The sequence below is a fragment of the Panthera uncia genome, chromosome C2 (genome assembly GCF_023721935.1).
Source record: "Panthera uncia isolate 11264 chromosome C2, Puncia_PCG_1.0, whole genome shotgun sequence".
Taxonomy (NCBI): Eukaryota; Metazoa; Chordata; class Mammalia; order Carnivora; family Felidae; genus Panthera; species Panthera uncia.
The window spans coordinates 105,791,089-105,813,228 of NC_064810.1; the positions used below are offsets into that span (position 1 = coordinate 105,791,089).

The 22,140-nt window shown below is 39.5% G+C and overlaps 1 long non-coding RNA gene across 3 annotated transcripts in view; it reads left to right on the forward strand.

Moving 5' to 3' along the window:
* The window catches only part of LOC125921219 (uncharacterized), a 32,874-nt gene extending 10,992 nt beyond the window's left edge, over nt 1-21,882 (forward strand). Inside the window, exons 5-8 of one of the 3 annotated variants that reach the window (XR_007457343.1) lie at nt 17,554-17,662; nt 18,830-18,904; nt 20,294-20,418; nt 21,128-21,882. This is a non-coding gene — a long non-coding RNA (uncharacterized LOC125921219). Of the gene's footprint in view, nt 1-17,553; nt 20,419-21,127 lie in introns of all 3 variants that reach the window. The other 2 variants (XR_007457342.1, XR_007457341.1) reach the window with 2 other exon arrangements.
* Nucleotides 21,883-22,140: the final 258 nt, after the last annotated feature.

Here is a 22,140-nt window from a genome sequence, read left to right on the forward strand (position 1 = left end):
CCATTAACTGACATTATATGCCTTCTGATATGGTGAACAGAGGAGGACAAACCATCATCAATGTATTATTCTTATAAAGTATATATACATAAATATGTTTTTTAATTTGGCAAGCGTATACTGAAGTCTAATTGCAGAAAATTAGACTTGTTTTAGGAGCTGTGGAGAATAAGACCTAAGATAGTAGAGTAATGTCTTCTTTAAATTCAAGTTTATAAGCTAGTTGGTAAGATAAGCCGTCCAATGTAATTATATTACAAGAATTATTTTATTTGCCAAGATTTCAAAGATTTTTTTCAAATGCCTACCTGGTCATCCAAGACTCTAGCACTCTCCTGTATAAACTGTTGTCAATTGTCAATAGAAACAGTTATAAGTCTGAAAGTAGTGCTTTCATTAGGACAATTTGATTTGGAAATCTTTAATTTTGCCCACTGAGCTATATATAGGTCAATTTACTTCAACAAAATGTCAGAGTCTGTTATGCCTTGGGAACTTTATGGGCACTGGGCATACATCTTCATAGTACTTTGCTAAAAGGCAAATCATCCCCTGGGAGATGTATCTTTTTAAACTGCTGGTAGTCATTTCAATTTTAGTTTAAGGACTTTCCATCTTGAGAGTAGATTTTGACTGGGATAGAGAACATGAGGGCATTTGAGCACCCAAGGCATAAAAAGAGAGGTTTTCTTTGAAACAATCAAGTGAAGAAAATGGATGATGATTTTCTGTTATTGTTAAGAAAGTATGGGAGAGTTGAGGGATTTAGTTGTGGAGTTATTTCATGTTTTTTTTTTTTTTTTTTGCAGAGAAGAAGATTGGTTGGTTACATGTTGGTTGGTTAAGGAGAGAGGTTAAAGAGTAAAAGGGAGAGAAGAACATTACAGAAATTTAACCATACCTTGCCATAGCTACCTAGAACCTGTCTGGGGAGTAGGAGTAGGGCAGGTGGAAGAAACCAGTTCTAGAACATCAATATTTACTCTAAGCAAGAGAAAACAATCATACAAATCCAAATAATGGAACATTTTAAAGAACTCCTTAAAAATAATAATGTCATAAGAGGAAAAGAAAAAAAAAAGCAGCACAACTATTCTAGATTAAAGGAAACCAAAGGTTATGCTTGATCTTTATGTATATACTGGATATTCAGAAAATGCTATAAAGGATATCATTCAATTAGGGAAATCTGAATATGTGCTGAATATTAGATAAATATATTATGGTATCAATATTTAATTTTTTGAGAGTGATGAGAGGTACTGTGATTATGTAGAAAAGTATCTCTGTTCTTAAGATAAAGATACACGTTGAACTATTCAGAGGGTGAAGCACCATGATATCTGTAGAGTCCTTTCAAATGGTTCAGGAAAAAAATATACATATATGCAGTACTCACTTTGCATAGTAGTGTAGCACTCAAGTGACCATGTGAAGTGAAATTATGCTAAGTAATTTTAATTATCAGTGGAAAAAATTACCAGTGTTCCATGAACTTTAAACATTTTTGTCAAAACATTATGATGGCCAGTTATAAATGTAAGAAAGTAAGAAAATAGTAAAACTAATTTTTAATTGGCACACTAGCATTTAAAACAATAGAAACATTGAGGATTGAAGTATTGCATTTCTTTGTGAAAAACAAGTATAATTTGAACAGTTCTTCTGATCATATAGCTATTTGGATCAAGCATCTTCTCTGTGCCTTTGCAAATGGTCATACTTCAGAGTTTGGATCAGCTTGCACCAGTTTATCATTTGCACTTATAATGCTGTGAAATATCTTCAGAAGTTCTTTTGATGTGAAGTTTTTGCCAATGTCACTTCCTCCAAGACATTTTCAACCTTTTCATCGTAACCACTTTCCTCCTTAATCTCAGTAACTTTGCATCTACTGAGTTCCTCTGGCTGTATATCTAGAGTGTTACTAATGGTGACAGTGTCAATATTCCCAGTTGTCTCTTTTGTACCTCCATTTGTGCTTAATTCAGATTTCACTTTCAGTGTTATCACTTTTAACTTCTTTCCTGCACTTTCATATTTTTGGCCAATTTCCTCTTTCAAATATCATTTTTGTAAAGGGTCATGTGAGTTTATCATGGGGAGAAAAGGAAGCAACACAATTGCATGCTTTGCTGTCTGTGTTTGAACTGAATAACAGATGTGCAGGGAGGGACCAATCATTGACAAATTTTGAAAGAAGTGTCTTGATTGGGTACTACGACTGATTGTAATGGGAATCTGATAATTATAGAGTGATTTGAAGATTGAAGCTCTGGCAGTGAAGTTGTCCTTTATGCAGATATAGTTAGTATACTATGGTAACAGAAATATGAATCATGCCATGTGTAACTGCCTGTATGTGTGTTTGTATACCTAGATATGTGTGTGGATCTCAATAAAGGATATAGAGGTGCCCATTGTTCTATTCTTGTAGCTTTTCTGTAAGTTTTAAACTTACCATAATAAAAGTTGGAGGAAGGAAGGAAGTAGGTCATGAGGAGACAAGACAATGCAATAGAAAATCTAGAGAAACAATAGACAATAAAAACAGACCAACAGGATATCCAGAGAATAGAAAAGGCTGTGGAATCAAATTGCCTGGGTTTGAAACCCACTTTATCCATCAGCTCTGTGATCTTGGGCAAGTTATATAATCTGTCTGAATCTGTTTCCTCTTAAAAATAATGGAGATAAAAATATTACCTATTATATGGGACAATATAATGATTGAATAATCTGCATATGTGAAATACTTAGAACAATAGTGGTATATAGTAACTATAGTGTAAGCTGTTACAGGCTTGTTAAGATAGGGGAGGCTAGTGTGTTTAGACATTAATAAGAATCCAGAAGAGGGAGGTTGAAGTTGCAAGAAGGGACAATTAATGGATATAGTTCCAAAAAAGGTGGGAGGAGATGGGGTCCAAAGCAACAGAGGAGTTGGTCTTGGACTAAAGAATATCTCTATTTTAACAGGAGGGGAAGAGAATAGGATGGCTAAAGGTATAGGTTGGGTAATAAATTTGCTAGGGAGAAGGTATTATAAGGCAATGACTTCTGATTTCTCCAGGAAATAAAAGGGGAGTTATTTTTGGAGAGTGAACACTAAGATAGGGGATTAGAGGTTAAAAAGAGTAGGAGAACACTTGAAATGGCCCTTCTAGAGAGCAAGAGAGCAGTTGACCAAAGAAGTATAACAGAATTGTTAGCAGTGTTGAGGACCAAGAGCTAGTCACCTGAAAATTATAGTCATATCAGCTTGCCCTTTTGTGTTTCTCAGTTGTGGTGCACAGTTGCCTGGGTGCAGGCATGGAAGATATGGGCCATTGAGTTCATCCAAGCTTGAAGTTTTTCCAGATTGATGTTATGAAACAATAAAGAGACAAAGGAACTTAGGGTATTGGCAAGAGGAATACTGAAAGTATGGACCATGAAATCTAACCTGGGAGTAAGAGAAGCAGGAGAAGGCTAGTGATGAGAGAAAGTAAAGGAGACCATGAATCAGAGAAGGCTCCCCTTGAGGTCAAGTAATGGTCCTAATGAGAATTGTTTAACAAGCAAACTAGCCATTTTCTAAATTAGGTTAATCCATCAACCACCTGGAGTCTGTGTAAGCACTGGAGTTGAAAAGTTGAGAGACAAGTTTTCTTTGGAGAACTGTTGGAGTACCCTGGTTTTTTCTTTTTCTTCCCTTCTATCCTAGGTGAAGGGAGTGGTGCTCCTCTTATACCAGGTGAGAGATTTTAAGGAAACCATTGAAGAGAGCTTCAAATGTGCCTCCTTGAGTTTGAAGAGTGTAAGGGCTGGTAAGAGAAGCTCTTACCAAATTAGGTATGTGTGGTGGCAGGATGGGATTGAGGGGAGGGCAGTATGTAAAGCTGTGTTGGGAGCAGGCTACACACATCCACCAGCAGCTGGGCAAGGGGAAAGTGAGTATTTCTCCTGGGTCAGATGCAGGGCTATGGGAGGAGCCAGTCTGGAGCTATCTCAGGTTGCATGACTAGCTTGAGGGAGTGGCCACAAGATGGCCAGGGGCTGAGGAAGAAATTGTAGGTCAGTGGGAGGTGAGAGACATTGCCTCCATCATGGCAGCTTACTGGAGTGATCCAAGTGGGAAATATCTCTTCAAAACTCACAAAAAATAGCCAAAGGAAAGAGTCAACAATGGGATTCTGCCATCCCAAAGGCTGCAATGATGGATTGTGTCTGTGCCAATCAAGTGAAACCACAACCTCTCCTCTCTCCTCTTGATCCAATCCGGGAGGATACAGAGGCAGTTGAACTGGAATAGGATGGAGAGGAAAGAGAAGCTCTCTCCCTCCACAGGCTTTTCATCGAGCAGCAGGAACAAGATGAGGGAGGAGAGGAGCTTTAGCTTTGAAGATGGTTCAAATTCTATTGAACATTTTAATGATTGCACTGAGACTTTTCTTGTGACTGAGAGTTCCAAGAAGAATTTTTATAACCTGAAAGCCAGAAAAGTTAGTGGTCTGCTCTAGTAACAAGGAAAACAAAACAAAAACTAGCTTAGAGAGGGAGTTGAAAGGGCAATTGGGAGCAAAAAGGAACTCACCTTATAATTCTGCCCTCTAGAGTTGCAGCTCATTCACTGTAATACTGATTAGCCCAGATTAGTGAGATAATGCTGGCAAGGTCCAGAGTGTGGCTGTGGGTGGGGCAGGCTGTGAAGGAGTGGAATAGAAGGTCATTGAGGGTGAAGAGGCCAAGAAATGAGAGGTCTGGTGTTGGATGAGTCATCTTTATGAATGCCAAATGTTGGGGTAGAAAGACTACAAGCTTTGTGCAAGTGGTTCTTAAACTTAGGAGTGTATTAGAATCACCTTGAGGGCCATTGAAAGAGACAGTCTTGTTGAAGTAAGATACGGCCAGGGTTTCTATCTATTTTTACTAAGTTCCCAGGTGATGTGGAATAGACAACAAAGTTTGAGAACCACCACCCAATATTTAGTGGAGAGAAGTAACTGGTTAGTATATAACAGTATCTACCATAAGAAAGGAAGAGAGGGTAGTTTAGCCAAATAGCAGGGGCCCCTAGGATGCAATTTTTTGTTGCCCTTTTATGGGTAAGAAAGTGGTGGTCTGGAAACAGTAATGGAGACAATAGCCTCCTAACTCATTATCCATAGTTACCACTTTCCTCCCTCCCTCTTTCCTTCCCTTCAGCTCTCTTGTGAAAATTTGTGAGTGTTAGGTGTTGACTTGTGTCTCCTCAAAAAAAAAGATATGTTGCAGTCCTAATCTCTAGTACCTTAGGATGTAAACTTATTTGGAAATAGCACCACAAAAATTTAGAAATAGATGTAGTTAAGATAAAGTAATACTAGAGTAGGGTACGCCCCTAATCCAACATAAGTGGTGTCCTTAAAAAAAAAAAAAAGATGGCCATGTAAAGACACAGAATGCCATGTGATGATGAAAGCAGATATTGGTGTTACACAGCTGTAAACTACAGAATATCAAAGGTTTCTGGCCAACTACCAGGAGCTAGAAAGAGGAAAAGAAGGATCCTCTTACAAGTTTCAAAAGAAGCAAGGCCATGGTGACACCTTGATTTTGGGGTCCTGACCTCCAGAACTGGGAGACCATACATTTCTGTTGTTTTAAGCCACCCATTTATGACACTATCGTGGCAGCCGTAGGAAACTAATGCAATGAGATATTCCTTTTTTGATGTGCTATAAATCATCTCTTACATTCTGCCCATGATGTGTCCCTGCCCCTTTCTACTGAACTTACAGTTTCAGGACACAGAGAAACCATATATAAGTCAATGGATGTCACTAGAACAAGAAAAAGTTCACTGCTTCTCCACCTACTTAAGCTGAAATACAATATACTTTGTGTTCTTGTTGGAGTTTTGAGCCCCCACACTGGCTTCTACAATTATTATTGACAATTGAATCAGTTCATACAAGACGGTAACTTATTAGAGTAGGTGTATGTGAAAGTTATTTTGAAAAAAAGGAAAAGAAGCCTATAAAATATACTCATGCGCTGCTCTCACATGAAAGCATTCCCATGAGGAATCTTAAACAGTCTTCATTAAAGGGCTGAAAAACTTCTTGGCAGTTGTATGTAATGGCTTCCATTTCCAAAAGCCCTCCCATCCTCTGATTCTCATAGTTCTTCTCTTTTTCCCAATATTGAAAGAAAATCTTGGGCCATTCCATGGCCCAAGAGCTCACACTAACTGACTCCAGGAAAGACAAAGTTCCATTCACAGCATATCTCATTAAGCTATCTAAAGCCTGCCACAGTCCCTAAGAGGGTGATTCAACCAAGAGGTTGGTTCAAGATATACCTTGCAGCCTAGAAATGCTCCCTCTAGAAATTTAGTTTACAGAAAAACCCCAAAGGGCCAAGTAAAGGACTAAGGTGGCTTGCAGATTCTAGAGAGAGGATAGAATAGTTACTAGGTGAGCTGAGTAGTCCAAGATGAACGTTCAAAAGAGGGATTATGTGCTAAATCTTTTACTTCAGACCTTAAACATGAGCAGGGTTCATTAAAAAGGCATCTGGGCCAGAGATTCTTGCCCAACTTTGCACATACATGGTTTCAAACTCTCTCCAGTCATAATCCTGCCTTCTACTAGACATTTTCACTTGGATGCTCTGCAGCTACGTGAAACTCACCATACCTAAAACCTTAGTGCATCTCAGCCCCGTTTGCCTCCCCCATATCTGTCTCCTCTTGAATTTCCTTTTCTTTAAGTGTTTATTTATTTTTGAGAGAGCACAAGCAGGGGAGGGGCAGAAAGGGTGGGGGGACAGAAGATCCGGAGTGGGCTCTGCACTGATAGCAACGAGCCTGATGCGGGGCTCATGCTCACGAACCTTGAGATCACGACATGAGCCAAAGTTGGATGTTCAACCAACTGAGCCACCTAGGCACCCCAAATTCCCTTTTTATATGCTCTCCGAAACTGCCAAAGAGTTATGTGCTTGTACTTTCTCAAATGCAACTGTTCCATCTCACCTGCTCTCCAGTCTGTCTTCAGTATCCTTCACATTCCTGAAACTGCCTGCTTAAGACCTCCATGACCCTTGTGGCATCCAGTCTAATAGTCACTTTACTCTCCTCATGCTCCCAGCCCAGTAGTATCAAGCTGCATACTTCTCACCTGACCATTCTCCTTTCATGACCTCTGGTATATTACACATTGTGGTTTCTTTTCCACTTCCTTTCCCTGTTCCTCTCTGTCTCCTTACATTTTCCTCTTCAATCTCTAAAATATGGAGTTCCTCTAACATATCTTTAAATACCATCAGTCTATGTTGATCAACCATATATCAAATAGGCTCCAGACTTGTAAATAGTAATTACTAATTTGACATCTCTCTCAATGACTCTCGGCATTCCAGACATACTATAGCCCCAACCAAACTCTTAATTCCCTTTCAACTCCTCCCAGCTCAACCTGTTCTTCCCCAGTCTTCCCAATTCAATAAATGATATTCTATTTCATGCAATTGCCCAAGCCAGAAACTTCTTTGTTTCCCTCATCTCCTACAGCTGATCCATCCATAAACCTAATGATTCATACCTTCACAATAAATGTCAAATGTACTTCTCTTTATCTCCCTTAGACTACTTTGGTCTAAGCCAACACCTGGTCCCCAAACTGATTTCTCTGATACACTTCTTACCACCTTTACCTCAACGCCAGTCTCTTCATCCAGAACAGTCAGAGAGTAAACTCTTAAGAGCTTCCAAATATAGCCTACAAGGCCATGCATGCTTTGGCTTTTGCTAGCCTCTCCAAGCTCATCTCATTCTGTGCTCTCCTGCACCCACAGAACTTAAATCTGCTGTTCTTTCTGTTCCCCAGACCAGCCTAGCTCTTTCCTGCCTGAGGACTTTGCATAAACTGTTCCCTTTCCTGAACACTCTGCCTACTTCTTTAATGTGTATTCCCTTCACCTAATTACACTCGATATTAGGTACAGGGATTGACATAGAGTAGGCTTTCAGTAAGTATTTCCTGAAATAGGGCAACAAATGGATCTGACCTGAAAATTCCTCCAACAACCCATTGGTTAGTGAGTGGGACAAGGTGAAACCACTTACTCTGTGCCATAAAATGCCTGTTAGAAAAACAGAATGAAGTTCAGGGATGCCTCGGTGACTCAGTCGGTTAAGCATCCAAGTTCAGCTCAGGTCATGATATCACGGTTTGTGAGTTCAAGCCCCACGTCAGGCTCTGTCCTGACAGCTCAGAGCCTGGAACCTGCTTTAGATTCTTTGTCTCCCTCTCTCTCTGCCCTCTTCTGCTTGCACTCTGTCTCTCTCTCTCTCCCTCTCTCAAAAATAAACAAACATTAAAAAAAGAAAAAAAGAAAAACAGAATGAAGTTCAGAGAGACATCCAAGTTGGTCCTCCTTTTCCTTAGGTATTCTACCATCCCCTCATTGGGCAGTTAAGAAAGTAACCAAAATATTGAAAGACTATTTAGCCAGCATGGGACAATTTAAATGCTTTCAGAAAAAGTTAGGGTATAAATCACAAATAATAAATACCCACTTACACAGCAGCAGTAAAGAAAGAGGACTACTTACCAAATGGTTAGTATAGACTCCTGATTCCCATCATTTTCATCATAAGGATTTGATTCATTATACTCTTCCTATAAGGACCTCATATTTTTAAAAACATCTGTCTAGTAAACAAACTACATTCATCATGTAATAATTTACTTTTCCACTTCTAGTTAGACATATATAACCCCTATTTAGAGCATTTAACCAGCATGCTATGAAAATTGGAAGCCAAAGTAGGGCCAGGTAGCTTTGTTTTAGTATTATTAAAATTTTTACTGGGGTTTTTGAAATATTTAAAATATCTTGCAAACTCCCACCTGGTATTCTATTCAAAGCTTTAGCCTATGTAAAGAAAATAATACACATGGTTCATTTATCTTTTCTTCAAAAAAATCTCCCTGTGGCTCTTTGCTGATTATTAACTGTAAAGTGAATTGGATTCTTTGGGGGAGAGAAACTCATCATCGTGGTATTTTGATAATAAGGTAATGGAAGTTTAGGTAGTCTACTGGAGCCAAAAAATAATAGACGCCAGAACACTGCTCTACATCAGGGCAGATGCCACCGTGGAATCTCACATGCCTTTCTCCAATGGTTGCCATGCAGCAGTAGAGAAGGAAATGGAAAGGGAGTAAAGGAGTAAAACTTTCCTCTAGAGTAAACTATTGGGTATCTTTTTATTCTGTTCTTAGGATAGGAAGTAATAGTATGTATTCATCAAAACTAATTTAACCACTAAACCTCTTTTTCCTCTGTACTTGTTAGGTTATTTTAATCATTTTTAGACACTATTAGTTCTTAAGCAATTTCCACTAAGGGAAGGAGAAACATGTAAATGTTTTATATCCATAAAATGAACACTCATTCAAGTGCTGTAAGTATCTGAAATAAACTAATGATACTTGTCAACTTGTCACTTTGAGAACATTTCTTAAAAACTGACCATATCAACAAAATTGGTATTTTTAGGGAACTATTCAAGATAAGCAAGCAAATCATGTTACATAAGTTCTAAAGAAGAAGAGGAATGCTAATCATATAGTTATACTGAACAATTTAACACCGGAACTCAAGATGTTTCAATTCATAATTTTACTAACAGGTGCTGAATCTCCTATATTTTTATAGCTTTAGTGTGGGAAGTAAGCTATAGTTCAGTTGGTGGAAATTTTATCTGACTAGACAAATGCTTGATAGATCAAGCTTTTTTGATTATTAATGCACCACACAAGGAATACAGATTTTTACTTTTTCTGTCAAGATGTTCCACAAACATCCCCATCTTAAGACTGTAAAGGACACTAAAAATGAACATCTTCCTCTACATTTTAGCCACAGACAAAAGAACTGTAGTGACTCTTCTGAGATTATATATAGCCTCTGCAGAGCTGAAATCCAAAGCTGTAGGTTCTTTTTCATTAGGAGTATGTATAAATTTTATCTCCTATTATCATTAAAATGATATGTTTTAACCATATAAGTCAGTGGCATTTACTGCCTTCACAATGTTGTGCAACCATCATCAAAACCTTTCTATCACTCCAAACAGTATCACTGTATATTTTATGCAGCATGTTCAATAAGTGTTTATTCATGAAACAGTTCATCCACTAAATACATATATATATATATATACACACATATATATATATACACGTGTATATATATATATGTGTGTGTGTATATATATGTATATATACATGTATATATATATGTGTGTATATATATATATACATGTATATATACATGACCTTCGGCTCAGGTCATGATCTTGCGGTCCGTGAGTTTGAGCCCCGCGTCGGGCTCTGTGCTGACAGCTCAGAGCCTGGAGCCTGTTTCAGATTCTGTGTCTGCCTCTCTCTGACCCTCCCCCGTTCATGCTCTCTCTCTGTCTCAAAAATAAATAAACGTTAGGGGCGCCTGGGTGGCGCAGTCGGTTAAGCGTCCGACTTCAGCCAGGTCACGATCTCGGGGTCCGTGAGTTCGAGCCCCGCGTCAGGCTCTGGGCTGATGGCTCGGAGCCTGGAGCCTGTTTCCGATTCTGTGTCTCCCTCTCTCTCTGCCCCTCCCCCGTTCATGCTCTGTCTCTCTCTGTCCCAAAAATAAATTAAAAATGTTGAAAAAAAAAAATTAAAAAAATAAATAAATAAATAAATAAACGTTAAAAAAAAAAAAAGAAAAAGAAAAAGAAAAAGAGTGAGAGAGCAAGCAGGGGAGAGGGGCAGAGGGAGAGAGAGAATTGTAAGCAGCCTCCAAGCTCATCACAGAGCCCAACACGGGGCTCAGTCCCATGACCCCAGGATAATAACAGCCGAAAGCAAGAGCTGGATGTTCAAACAACTGAGCCACCCAGGCACCCCTACCTGTAACTTTTTACAAGATAAATTTTATTGGTGTATAATTCCCATAAAATGCACCTAAGTAATGGTTTAATGAATTTTAACAAGCAAATACAACCATGCTTACACCCACAGTCAAGAAACCACAAATTTTCATCACGATAAGATGTTCCCTTGTACTTGTTTTCAGTCCAGACTCCCTCACCCCCAACTCCTTAGTCAACCACTAATGTGCTTTCTGTAACTATAGATTTTGCCTTATTAGAATTTCATAGGGGCACCTGGGTGGCTTAATTGGTTAAGTGACCAACTTCGGCTCAGGTCATGATCTCATGGTTTGTGAGTTGGAGCTCCACGTCGGGCTCTGCAGAGCCTGGAGCCTGCTTCAGATTCTGTGTCTCTCTCTTTCTCTGCCCCTCCACTGCTCACGCTCTGTGTCTCTCTGTCTCTCAGTAATAAATAAACGTTAAAAAAAAAAAAAAGAATTTCATAAAGATAGAATCGTATATATGCACTCTTTTATGTCTACTTTCTTTTGCTCTGATACTGTTTGAGACGACTGATAGTGTTGCATGTGTTAGTTCCTTTTAATAGCTGAGTAATATTCTTTTGTGTGGATATAACTTATCAGTTCATCTGTTGCTAGATACTTGGGTTTGCAGCTTTGAATACTATGAATAAAGCTGCTGCAAACATTCATGTACAGATGTATACTGATACATGTTTTCATTTGTCTTGGGTAAATAACTGTGAATGGGATTCATGGGTTGTATGGTAAGTGAATGTTTAACTTTTTAAGAAACCGCCCAATTATTTTTCAAAGCATTTATAGCATTTTATGTTCCCACTAGCAATGTATGGCAGCTCTAATTGCTCCATGCCCTTGCCAACTGTTGGTATTTCAGTCTTTCTAATTTTAGCCTTTCTAATGGGTGTATAGTGGTGACCCACTGTGGTTTTACTTTGCACTTCCCTGAAGGCTAATCATATGGAGCATCTTTTCATGTGTTTACTGTCCATTTATGGATCTTCATTTGTCAAGTATCTGTTCAAATCATTTGCTCCTTATTTCATTGGATTCTTTTACCTACATACTATTGAGTTTTAGGAGTTCTTTACATATTTTGGATGCCTGTCTTTTGTGAAATGTGCATTTTGCAAATATTTTCTTCCAGTTTGGGGCTTATCTATTTCTTTAATATTGTCTCAGAGCAGAGTTTTTTTTATTTCAGTGAAGTTCAGTTTTTTCATTTTTTATGATTTTCTCTTATTAAGAAATTTTTGCCTATCCCAGGTTTAAAGTTTTTTTCCCATGTTTTCTCATGCAGTCAACTGTAGACTTTTGTAGATGTCCTTACTCAGCTTTAGTAACTTCCCTGCTCCTGATTTGCTAACAGATTTTATTATAAGTGAAACATTTATCAAATGCTTTCTCTACCTATTGAGATGATCATATTGTATTGCCCTTTATTCTGTTAATATGGTGAATTACATTTATCAGTTTTTGAACTTCAAATCAACCTCCTTTTCCAAGGATAAACCTTACTAGATCATGATATAGTATAATTTTTAACACTGCTGGATTCAATTTGCTAATATTTTGCTAAGGATGTTTGCATGTGCATTCATGAGTGATACTGGTCAGTGTTTTTCTTATATCTTTAACAAGTTTTGATATTAGTAATGCTGGCTTTGTAAAATCAGTTAAGACATATTCCTTCCTGCCTTCTATTTTTTGAAGGGGTTTATATTGTTTATATTTTTCCTGAAATGTTTGAGGAAATTCACTAGTAGATCTATCTGTGTCTAGACTTGGGCTCAGATTAGGACTTAAATTTTTATTTTTATTTACTTGTTTATTTAAGTTTTTTTTTTTAATGTTTGTTTTTGAGAGAGAGAGAGCATGAGAAGGGGAGGGGCAAGAAAGAGAGGGAAACACAGAATAAAAAGCAGGCTCCAGGCTCTGAGCCCTCAGCACAGAGACTGACGCAGGGCTCAAACCCACAAACTGTAAGACCATGACCTGAGCCGAAGTCAGATGCTCAACCAACTGAGCCACCCAGGTGCCCCAAGACTTCAATTTTTAAAATAGATATTAGGAATTCAACTTCTTTAACAGATATGAAGTTAAACAGGTTTTCTATTTCTTCTTGAATCAACATTGATTGTGTCTTAAGGAATTTGTTCATTTAAGTTGTCAAATATATTGATAAAGTTGTTCATATTACTTTATTATGCTTTTACTATTTATATAATCTGTAGTGATGTTCCTTCTTTGATTTCTAATATCCGTGTCTTCTTGTCTATTGATTTCATTGATCTTTTCAAAGAACCAGATTTTGGTTTCATTGATTTTCCCTTTTGTTTGTGTTCTATTTTATTATTTCTCTTAATATTATTTATTTTCCTTCTGCTTACTTTGGTTTAAATTCTCTTCTTACAGCTTAAGTTGAAAGCTTTGATTCTTGATTTTAGACCTTTCTTCTTTTGTAATATAAAATTTTAAGGTATAGATCTCCTTCCAAGCACTGCTTTTGCTGCACCCACAAATTTCTCTGTGTTCTGGTTTCATTTTCATACTGTTCAAGATGTTTTCTAATCCTCCTGTGTTTGTTGATATATAGGCTTAGAAGTGTGTAATTTCCAAATATTTAGGGATTTTCCAGATATATTTCTTTTATTGATTTCTAATTCCTTTGTAGTCAGAGAATATACTGAATGATTTTAATTAAGTCTTGTTAAATGGCCTAGAATATAGTTTATCTTGATAATTGTTCTGTGTGCACTTGAAAAGAATGTGTATTTTGCCATTGTTGGATGGAATAGTCTGTAAATTCCAAGTGGATCAAGTTGGTTGTTGTTCAAGTTGGTTGTTATTCTATGCCCTTATTGATTTTCTGTTTGTTCAACTGATTGAGATAGAAGTATTGAAATATCTGACTGTAATTGTGGATTTCCCTATTTTTCCTTGAAGTTCTATTAGTTCTTACTTTGTGTATTTTGAAGCTGTTATTATGTGTGATCAAGGACACTCCATTCTGGCTGGTCAGAACCCAAATGTCCTTTAGGCCTGTCTGAGCACTGGACATTGGCTAACAGCTCACCAGTCATTATATAAGCTCTTACAATATGCCATATACTATATTTATCAATCGATATAGGCTGGGTTAGGCTGTGATAACAAGCAACCTCCAAAGGCCAGTGGTTTGAAACTTGTCACAAAGATTTTTTTCTTGCTCATGTTACATGCCCACTGCATGTTGACTGTGACTATTCTGTGTCCTGTTTGAGACTTTAGAGGGATAGAACAGTTTCTGTCTGGAGGACTGCTGGTCATTATGGCAGAGAGAAAACATGGCAAACTGTGTACTGGCTCTTAAATTTTCTGCCTCAAAGTGTCATATGTCACCTCTATTCATACTTCATTTACTTCATTTCACTATTTTATTTGTGAATAAAATAGTCTACCACACTGTGTTAAGCATTCAAACACTTTCTCTTTTAATCTTCATTAACAACTTTCCAGAAATAAGTACTATTATTGTTTCCATTTTACTGAAGAGGAAACTGAGGATCAGAGAGTAATGTGGCAAAAGCCAAGTAATAATCAAATGGCAGGGCCTGGATCCAGCTTTGCTGACCCCATTGTAATTGTGCTATCCTGCCATAAGAAAAGGAAAAGGAAGGAGTGATCGAGTTTGGGAAGGAATATAGCAAGGAGAAAGGAAATGAAGGGAGACCCTAAAAATATTTGTAAATGACTACTTCCTATGGAAATCTGATCTGGCGATCAGCAAGAGGTTGGATATGGAAAGGAGAGAAATTCCTCTTAACTCGGTTCTTCCCAGTCCACACCTCATCTGTCCATCCCATATCACATGACCTTATCTCATGTCATCCCAAGAAAGCCCAGCTCCTGTCTCTCTACATTCCAAAGGCCCCAACCCTGTTACCTATATTGAGGTTCCCTCAAGTCCCAGTCTGTATTGATTATTCTGTTTATATGGTCCAAGAAAAAAGAGTTTACTACATTTAGCAGTGACCACAGATATTTCCATCATTTAATCCTGGCATGTCATAAAAATCCAACACTTGACAATTTATTATTATTTCCTCTGGAAACCTGTATGCCAGTGATTTATAAAAACCAAATTGCCCTTTGAACCAAAATCTATATTCAAAGCTTTCTGAAACAATGCTATGAAATTAGAGGTGAGTATAGCTTATTAACACAATATTAGAATTCTATCAAAAAGAAAAAATAAACTGGAAAATATTAGCATATATTTAAAAGGCTTAAAATCTGTGTTTTATAAAATGCTCATACAAAAAATATTAGATTCTTGCAAGTAAATGAGCTGGGGAAAGAAATAGATGTTTCATTCAAGAGGATATAACTAGTAAACAAGTACATGAAAACTAGTTCAATCTCACTAATGTAAAAGATAAATACAAATTAAAACAATGAGAACCATTTTACATTGTTTAAAGGGGCATACAACTTTCTAAATGTCATTACTTGGTCACTTTTCATTCTTTCAGTGAAATTGTTATAATCTGATAGTACTGGTATTACTTTTTGTCGAGAATCACGTGGTGGCAACATATAGCAAGCTCATGGGGTGAAAGGTCAGAATGCTTAAGCCTATATATTTCTGAAAGAACTCTGAGCTTGTCGCGGCATTCTGGTGGGGCGGGGGGGACTGCAGCCACTTGATAAACCTCTGATGGAGAGTTGTCTGTCTCTGATGGGAAAGGTGGGAGACCATGGGTGGGGCGCTCAGAGCCTGTTGGTTCCTGGGTGAAATAAAAAACCCCTCACATCTAGGCTTTTGACCTTTACTTAATCCTACCTCTGAAGAAATAATCCCTAAGGGAAAAAGCTAAATAAACAAGGATTAGCCACAGTGTTAATTGTTATGGAAAAGATTACAAAATAAGTGCCCAATAGCAGGGGAATAATTAAAAATATGGTGTAGGTATTAAAATTCAAATTACAAGGACTACACAGCAACATAGAACATGCTTCTGAGATAGTTTTAATTGAAAATGGGAAAATGCACTCATTGCAATTATTCACCAGAGCTAGAAGGGAACAGGGTCAATGCACAGTTAGCTCTGCTGAGGTGACAACATTTTGAGCACAAATTCTCCCTCACTTATTTAGATTTATTGTATAATACAGATAGAATATTTCATAAAAGGAATTCTATTTTTAGAGAAAAGGAGAAATAGGACACTATGACCCTTTTCTACTCAGCTTCTCGTTGGAGGCTTCAGAATTTCATTAAAATGCAAAATTCACAATCATCTTTATTTTTGGTATATCCTGATAAATATATTATAAGCTTACTCTGAATCTGAATTGGTCATCCTCATGGGAGGATTTACATGTAGATAAATAGCTCTTATGTTAATCCATTTAGCTCCAAAGACTGTAAGGGGAATGTGTACTAATCATATGGTCCGCTTGTTAAGTTTTTTAAATCACAGGGAAATATGCGAGGTGTTTGTCATGTCAGAAAGCACAGGAGAAACTTACATTTCTGTTTTCAGCTACAGCTACATTTCAGGTGAGGAATCTCTCCATTTACAACAGAGGGCTTAACTGTTAATCTAAACAAGTACAATAAATACACAATTTTATCTCGGTTTCCAGATTTTTGGATACTCTGTTTTTATTGCACTTTTCAGATTAACAGTTGGACCCACTGCATTACATTTAGAGATGCTTCACCTGAGGAGGGGTTTGGAGGTTGAAGAAAAACATTTAGCATATTATTTGAAAAGTAACTAAAATACTGTTTACAAACAAATGTATCTGACTTTTTTTTAATTTTTTAAAATGTTTATTTATTTTTGACAGAGAGAGAGACAGAGCATGAGCAGGGGAGGGGCAGAGAGAGAGGGAGACACAGAATCGAAAGCAGGCTCCAGGCTCTGAGCTGGCAGCACAGAGCCCGATGCGGGGCTCGAACTCACAGACCGTGAGATCATGACCTGAGCCGAAGTCGGATGCTCAACCGACTGAGCCACCCAGGTGCCCCTGCATCTGACTTTTTGAACATCCTGTGGTGTCTTACTGTTAGCTTTAAATTTCGTCAATGGCAAAAAATAGAAAAGCCAGAGAGTCTCCCAAACTAGGGGGATGGGAGAGTAGAGCAAAGGGTAGGAGAGGGAGGAGGAGGAAAAGGAGCTGGAAGTTTTTGTGCTGTCTTGACTGAAGAAAGTTAGGTTGAAATAGAAACCTTGAAATGAGTTGTGGGCTCACTGATCGATTAGGAGAAGGTAGTGAACAGGGGAGGGGAAAGAAAAATATTCCTTCCAGCACTTCTGGGAATAGCCTCAATATTCACACAGTGAGGCTGAGAACAAATTGTGAGGTAGATGAAGCTCTAGAAACACTTCTCTCTTCTTAGTAGCTCTCCTAGCCTTCAAAGATAACAGCAGAAACTGTGTGTGTGTGTGTGTGTGTGTGTGTGTGTGTGTGTGTGTGGTGGGGGTGGCAGCAGAGGCAGTGGTATGAGGAAGGAGAGAAAAATCTCAGAGAAGATAATGAGGCTGTGGAGTGTGGGAGCCCAGAGCAGAAAATATTCTGGTGCTTGAGAGAACAGGAAGGCGTATATATAAATGTGTGTGTATCTCTTTTTAGATCCTTTCATTCAGGAGGCATCTCCCTGGAGACGGAGGAAATGGTAGGAGTCCCCTGGGGTGCTGTCAGCTCCACTTGCTGAACTTCTGGAGAAAGAGTGAAATACTAGGTAAAGGAAATGCCTCCAGCCTGCTCCTAGGGAGAGGCAGGACTGGGAGGAGTGGGGAGGTGAGAGGGACCCTTGACCTGAATAAGTTGGAGACGTTTCCAAGTGTGGCTCCCTTCCCACTCTCAACCTCACAGCACTAGTGCCCCTGACAGGAAGGAAAACTGCCTTGTCCTGTGGCCCCTTTCAGTTCTAGTACAGCTAGAAGGATGTTCCCCACATTTGTGCTCTTACCTTCTTTACTTCTAGGCAAACCCCAAAGCCCCCAGCCTCAAAGAAGGGCCATTCCTGGGGCAGTGCTGACAAGTCCAGGTTAGAGGGACTTGGGAAGTCTCAGATCAGAGGCTGGCACTCTTATCAACCACCCTACCCAACCCTTGTGTCCATGCTCCTCCTTGAAGGCCTGTCTATCAGAGGTTTATTTCTGACCAGGGCCACTAGGACAGAGGAAGTTTGTGGGGTTGGACCACCACACCATACATCTGCACCAGCCTTCTTTGCTACTCTTTTCACTGCAAATGTAAAATAATCCATTGGCAGTATCACTTCTGTGGTCCCACTTATATCATTGTTTCTGGGACTGTGTTGAAAACAAAATCCTGACAAACAAATGTTTAGAACACAGACTCTTTGAAGAATGGTGTCTTATACCCATTTACTACAACAAGCATTTCTTATGTATCTTACACCAGTCTGGGAAATGCTCTGTCTGTGCTTTCATAAATTGGGCCGTTGCTGCTGGTGCTCCAGGATGGTTTTAGGTTGTACACTAACAGGGCAGCAAATGCCATTGACTTATCATGAAAATATTACCACCATTCTAATTATCCTTCTGATTATACCAAAGACAAGGTCCTGGTTTGGAACTAGATCTTTAACACTGTTCTAACACTTGCTTATTGCTATTATTACTGTTTAATAAGTATAGGTCAAGAGCTTTGGGCTGGTTTAGGTGATACAGAGGCTGAATTCCAAACTGGTGGCTCTGTGACTGAATCCAGCCTGCAGATACGATTTTTACTATGCCATATTTATATTTATATATATTTTGGGCCAACATTTAGAAACTCCAGAAATTTTGCCTAAAACCCCAGATTCCAAGCTTCTGTTAAATAATCAAAATATGCTCAAATTCCTTCATGGCAGAATCTGACTCTATTCTCTAAACAGGACACATGCTCTGGGGCCCTGGGCGGCTCAGTTGATTAAGCGTCTGACTTTGGCTCAGGTCATGATCTTGCACTGGTGAGTTTGAGCCCCGTGTCAGGCTCTGTGCTGATAGCTCAGAGCGCAGATCCTGCTTTGGATTCTGTGACTCCCTGTCTCTCTGCCCCTCCCCTGCTCGCACTCTGTCTCTCTCGCTCTCAACAATAAACGGACATTAAAACAATTTTTTTAAACAGGACATGTGCTCTCCACTTTGCCACAGTCTCTACCACTCCTTATCATGTTATACAGGACCCATATATTATTCACTTCCATTGCCTTCCCAGCCCCTCTACGCATTTGCATCTTAGGTCTATTTTAGGAATTCTGTGGCTAAAAAGGTAGACCACAATCAAGCTTGACTTTCAGGCTAAGGAATTTGGTCTTCATTCTATAGGAAATAGAGAGCCATTAATTTTTTAGTAGGGTAGCCAAGGCTTAAAGCAACTCTTTCGAAAATGATTCTGACTTTTATTTGAAACTAAGGATGAGGAGGGGAGAATGGAGGCAGGGGGCTGGTGAAGGGGTAACCTTAAATTTCATTGTCTCAGGAAATGGAAGCTGGGCCTAGGCTGTGAAATGAGTGGGTCTGGCCTACATGGCCTCCAGACATGCAGTTAAGAACAGGATCGGGAGCCTTGGGCAGTGCAAGGACAAGTAGGAAGCCAAACCTGGACTGAAAATGCATAGTCATCAGTGAGGTGAAGCTAACTGGCCCAGAGCCTAGAGGGACTTTTTGAAGCAGAGACACAAGGCCCTTAAATAAGGGCCTACAAGCAGGAAGGGAACCATCAGAACTGGTTCTGGCCAGGCAGGCAAAGGTAATACCAAGGTGGTGGTTGTGGGAATGGAAATAGCTGGAGAGATGTAAAAGCCATTTAGAAGGAAGATCCAGTGATACTGGTAGCTACTAGGAAAGGGAGTCTTAAGGAGGAATAAAAAAAATGATTCTAAGACTCCTAACTTGGGAGCCAAAGAAGATAGTGGTGAGGAGGAAGAAGACATTTTTGAGTATATGAAATATGAGGTGCCATCAGGATGCCCAGTAGGCACTGGAAGGACTGACGTTTAGAGAGGTGTAGGCTGAAAGTAATACTAGGGTATCATCTTGCACAAAGATGAGAGATGAAGATAGAGAAAAGGAAGAGGGAGGGAGAGAAAGAGAGTAAAGAGTAAATCTTAGGGCGAATTTAAATTTAGGATGTCCATGAAAGTATCACAAATGGTCTGATATGGAGGAAGAGAAACATTTAGCTCCATGCTGGTTAAGGGGCAAGGGGCAAGGCCATAGTGTTGTCACAACCTTCAAAGACCACAGCAAATGAGGACCAAGAAACAGAAGCAGAGCCAAAGTAGTATTTTCTAGAAAGAGGATCTCCACATTCATTCATTCAACAAGTATTTATTGAGAACCTAGCTTTTATCCAGGCCCTGAACAAACGGAGGTGGGCCAAACAGAGACCCTATGCTGATCGAACTTACATCCTGCTGGAGAAGACAGACATTACACAAAGACTGATCGTGGTCAATGTTACCAAGAGAAACAAAGCAGGGTAAGTGGACAGATAGTGACAAGGTGGTCCAAATAGGCCTCTTTGAGGAGGTGGCATTAACATAACCCTAAAGTGAGGGAGTGGGCCATAATAATATCTGAAGAACAACATTCTAGGCAGAGGGGAAAGTAAGGGCCAAGACAGTCTGGCACATGCTTGGTAGGTATTAGAACAAAAAGGAGGCCAGAGTAGCTACAGAACAAGGGAAAGGGGGAGCCAGGGGCGAGGTCATGAAGAACCACATAGGCCAAGCTAAGGATTTTGGATGTTAGCCTGTGGGGGCGTGCTCTTTGGAGGGTTGAAACAAGACAGTTACATGGTGTTACTTCACTCTGAACAGGATCACTCTAGAGGTCTGGCTATGGCTTAAAGGGTGGGGCCACGAAAGGTACAAGGGCACAAGCAGACAGTGAGGAGATTCTTATGTGGTAGCAGTGAGAGATGGTGGTTTGGAGCGGGAGGAATGTAGGGAGCAGGAGCAAGATGGATGTTGGAGGGATGGAGCCATTCAAGAGGGAGACCTCCCAGACGGTGTAAGAAGCAGGGAAGAACAGAACCGAGAGCACAGGGGCAGGAGCAAGGAAACTGTAACATGGAAGAATATAATCATCCACACTCAGGGGCGGTTTAGAAGCTTTGAGGCAGAAGAAGGCAGGCTACCCTGGCCTTCAGCTCAACCACTTTTGTTTTTTTTGTTTTTTTCTTACAGATCCCTGTGGAATAGCTGTTGATTTTAGAGGAGGGTGAATTTGTCAATGTTGAAAGAAGACCCACTTGGGAAGAAAACTTGATTTTGTGTTTCCAGTGTATGACAGGAAAATGTTGACCTCTCCAGACCTCAAGGATATATGTAAAACAGAGAGCTTTTTACCTCATACTATCTAGAGTCTTAAGAATAACACCTCGAGGGGAGCTTGGGTTGTTCAGTTAAGCTCTTGGTTTTGGCTTAGGTCATGATCTCATGTTTGTGAGATCCAGCCCCACATCGGGCTCTGCGTTAGTGCAGAGTCTGCTTGGGATTCTCTCTCTTTCTCTCTCACTGTCCCTCCCCCCGCCGCCCCCACCAAATAAATAAATAAACAGTAAAAAACAAAAGTAGCAGAAGAATACCTTAAGACGCCTCCTGCTTAGCCTGACTCCATGGTTTCCTGGACTCTGTGTACCAACATGTGGTGGCCCCTGTGGCCTGTCCTGAGGGCCACCACTCATTATCTCCACACTAGGTAGCCTGGTCCATCTGGCTCTCCAGTCTACACACTGGAACTACGTTAGCATTCTTGAAGTCCTCATCTGTGGCCTTTTCTCAGAAACCTTCAGGGGCCCTTATTGCTGAGCAAATTGAAGTAAGTGCTTCCTCTGAATGGCCCAAATCTGCGTCTGTGTCCTCTTGGTCTTCTACTCATCCCAGGGCCGGGACAAAATGGCACTGCTTGCCATTCTCCAAACATGCGCCACCTTTTCCTGCCTTTACTACTGCTCCTCCCTAAATATTTATCCCATCCTTCTCTACCTCTAGAAAACTTACCATTCAAGACCCATCTCTAATGCACTTTCTCCATCAACTCTTTGTGATGTGAAACGTGGCCTTAAAAAGGAAATGTGGCCTCTTTTCCTTAAAATAGTTTCACAACTCACTATTCTTGTGGCATTTGCCAGGTTCTTTGTGTGTTGGTGTTACCTGTGTGCTTGTCTTACTCTCCATTCCCTCTGCACGATATGCTG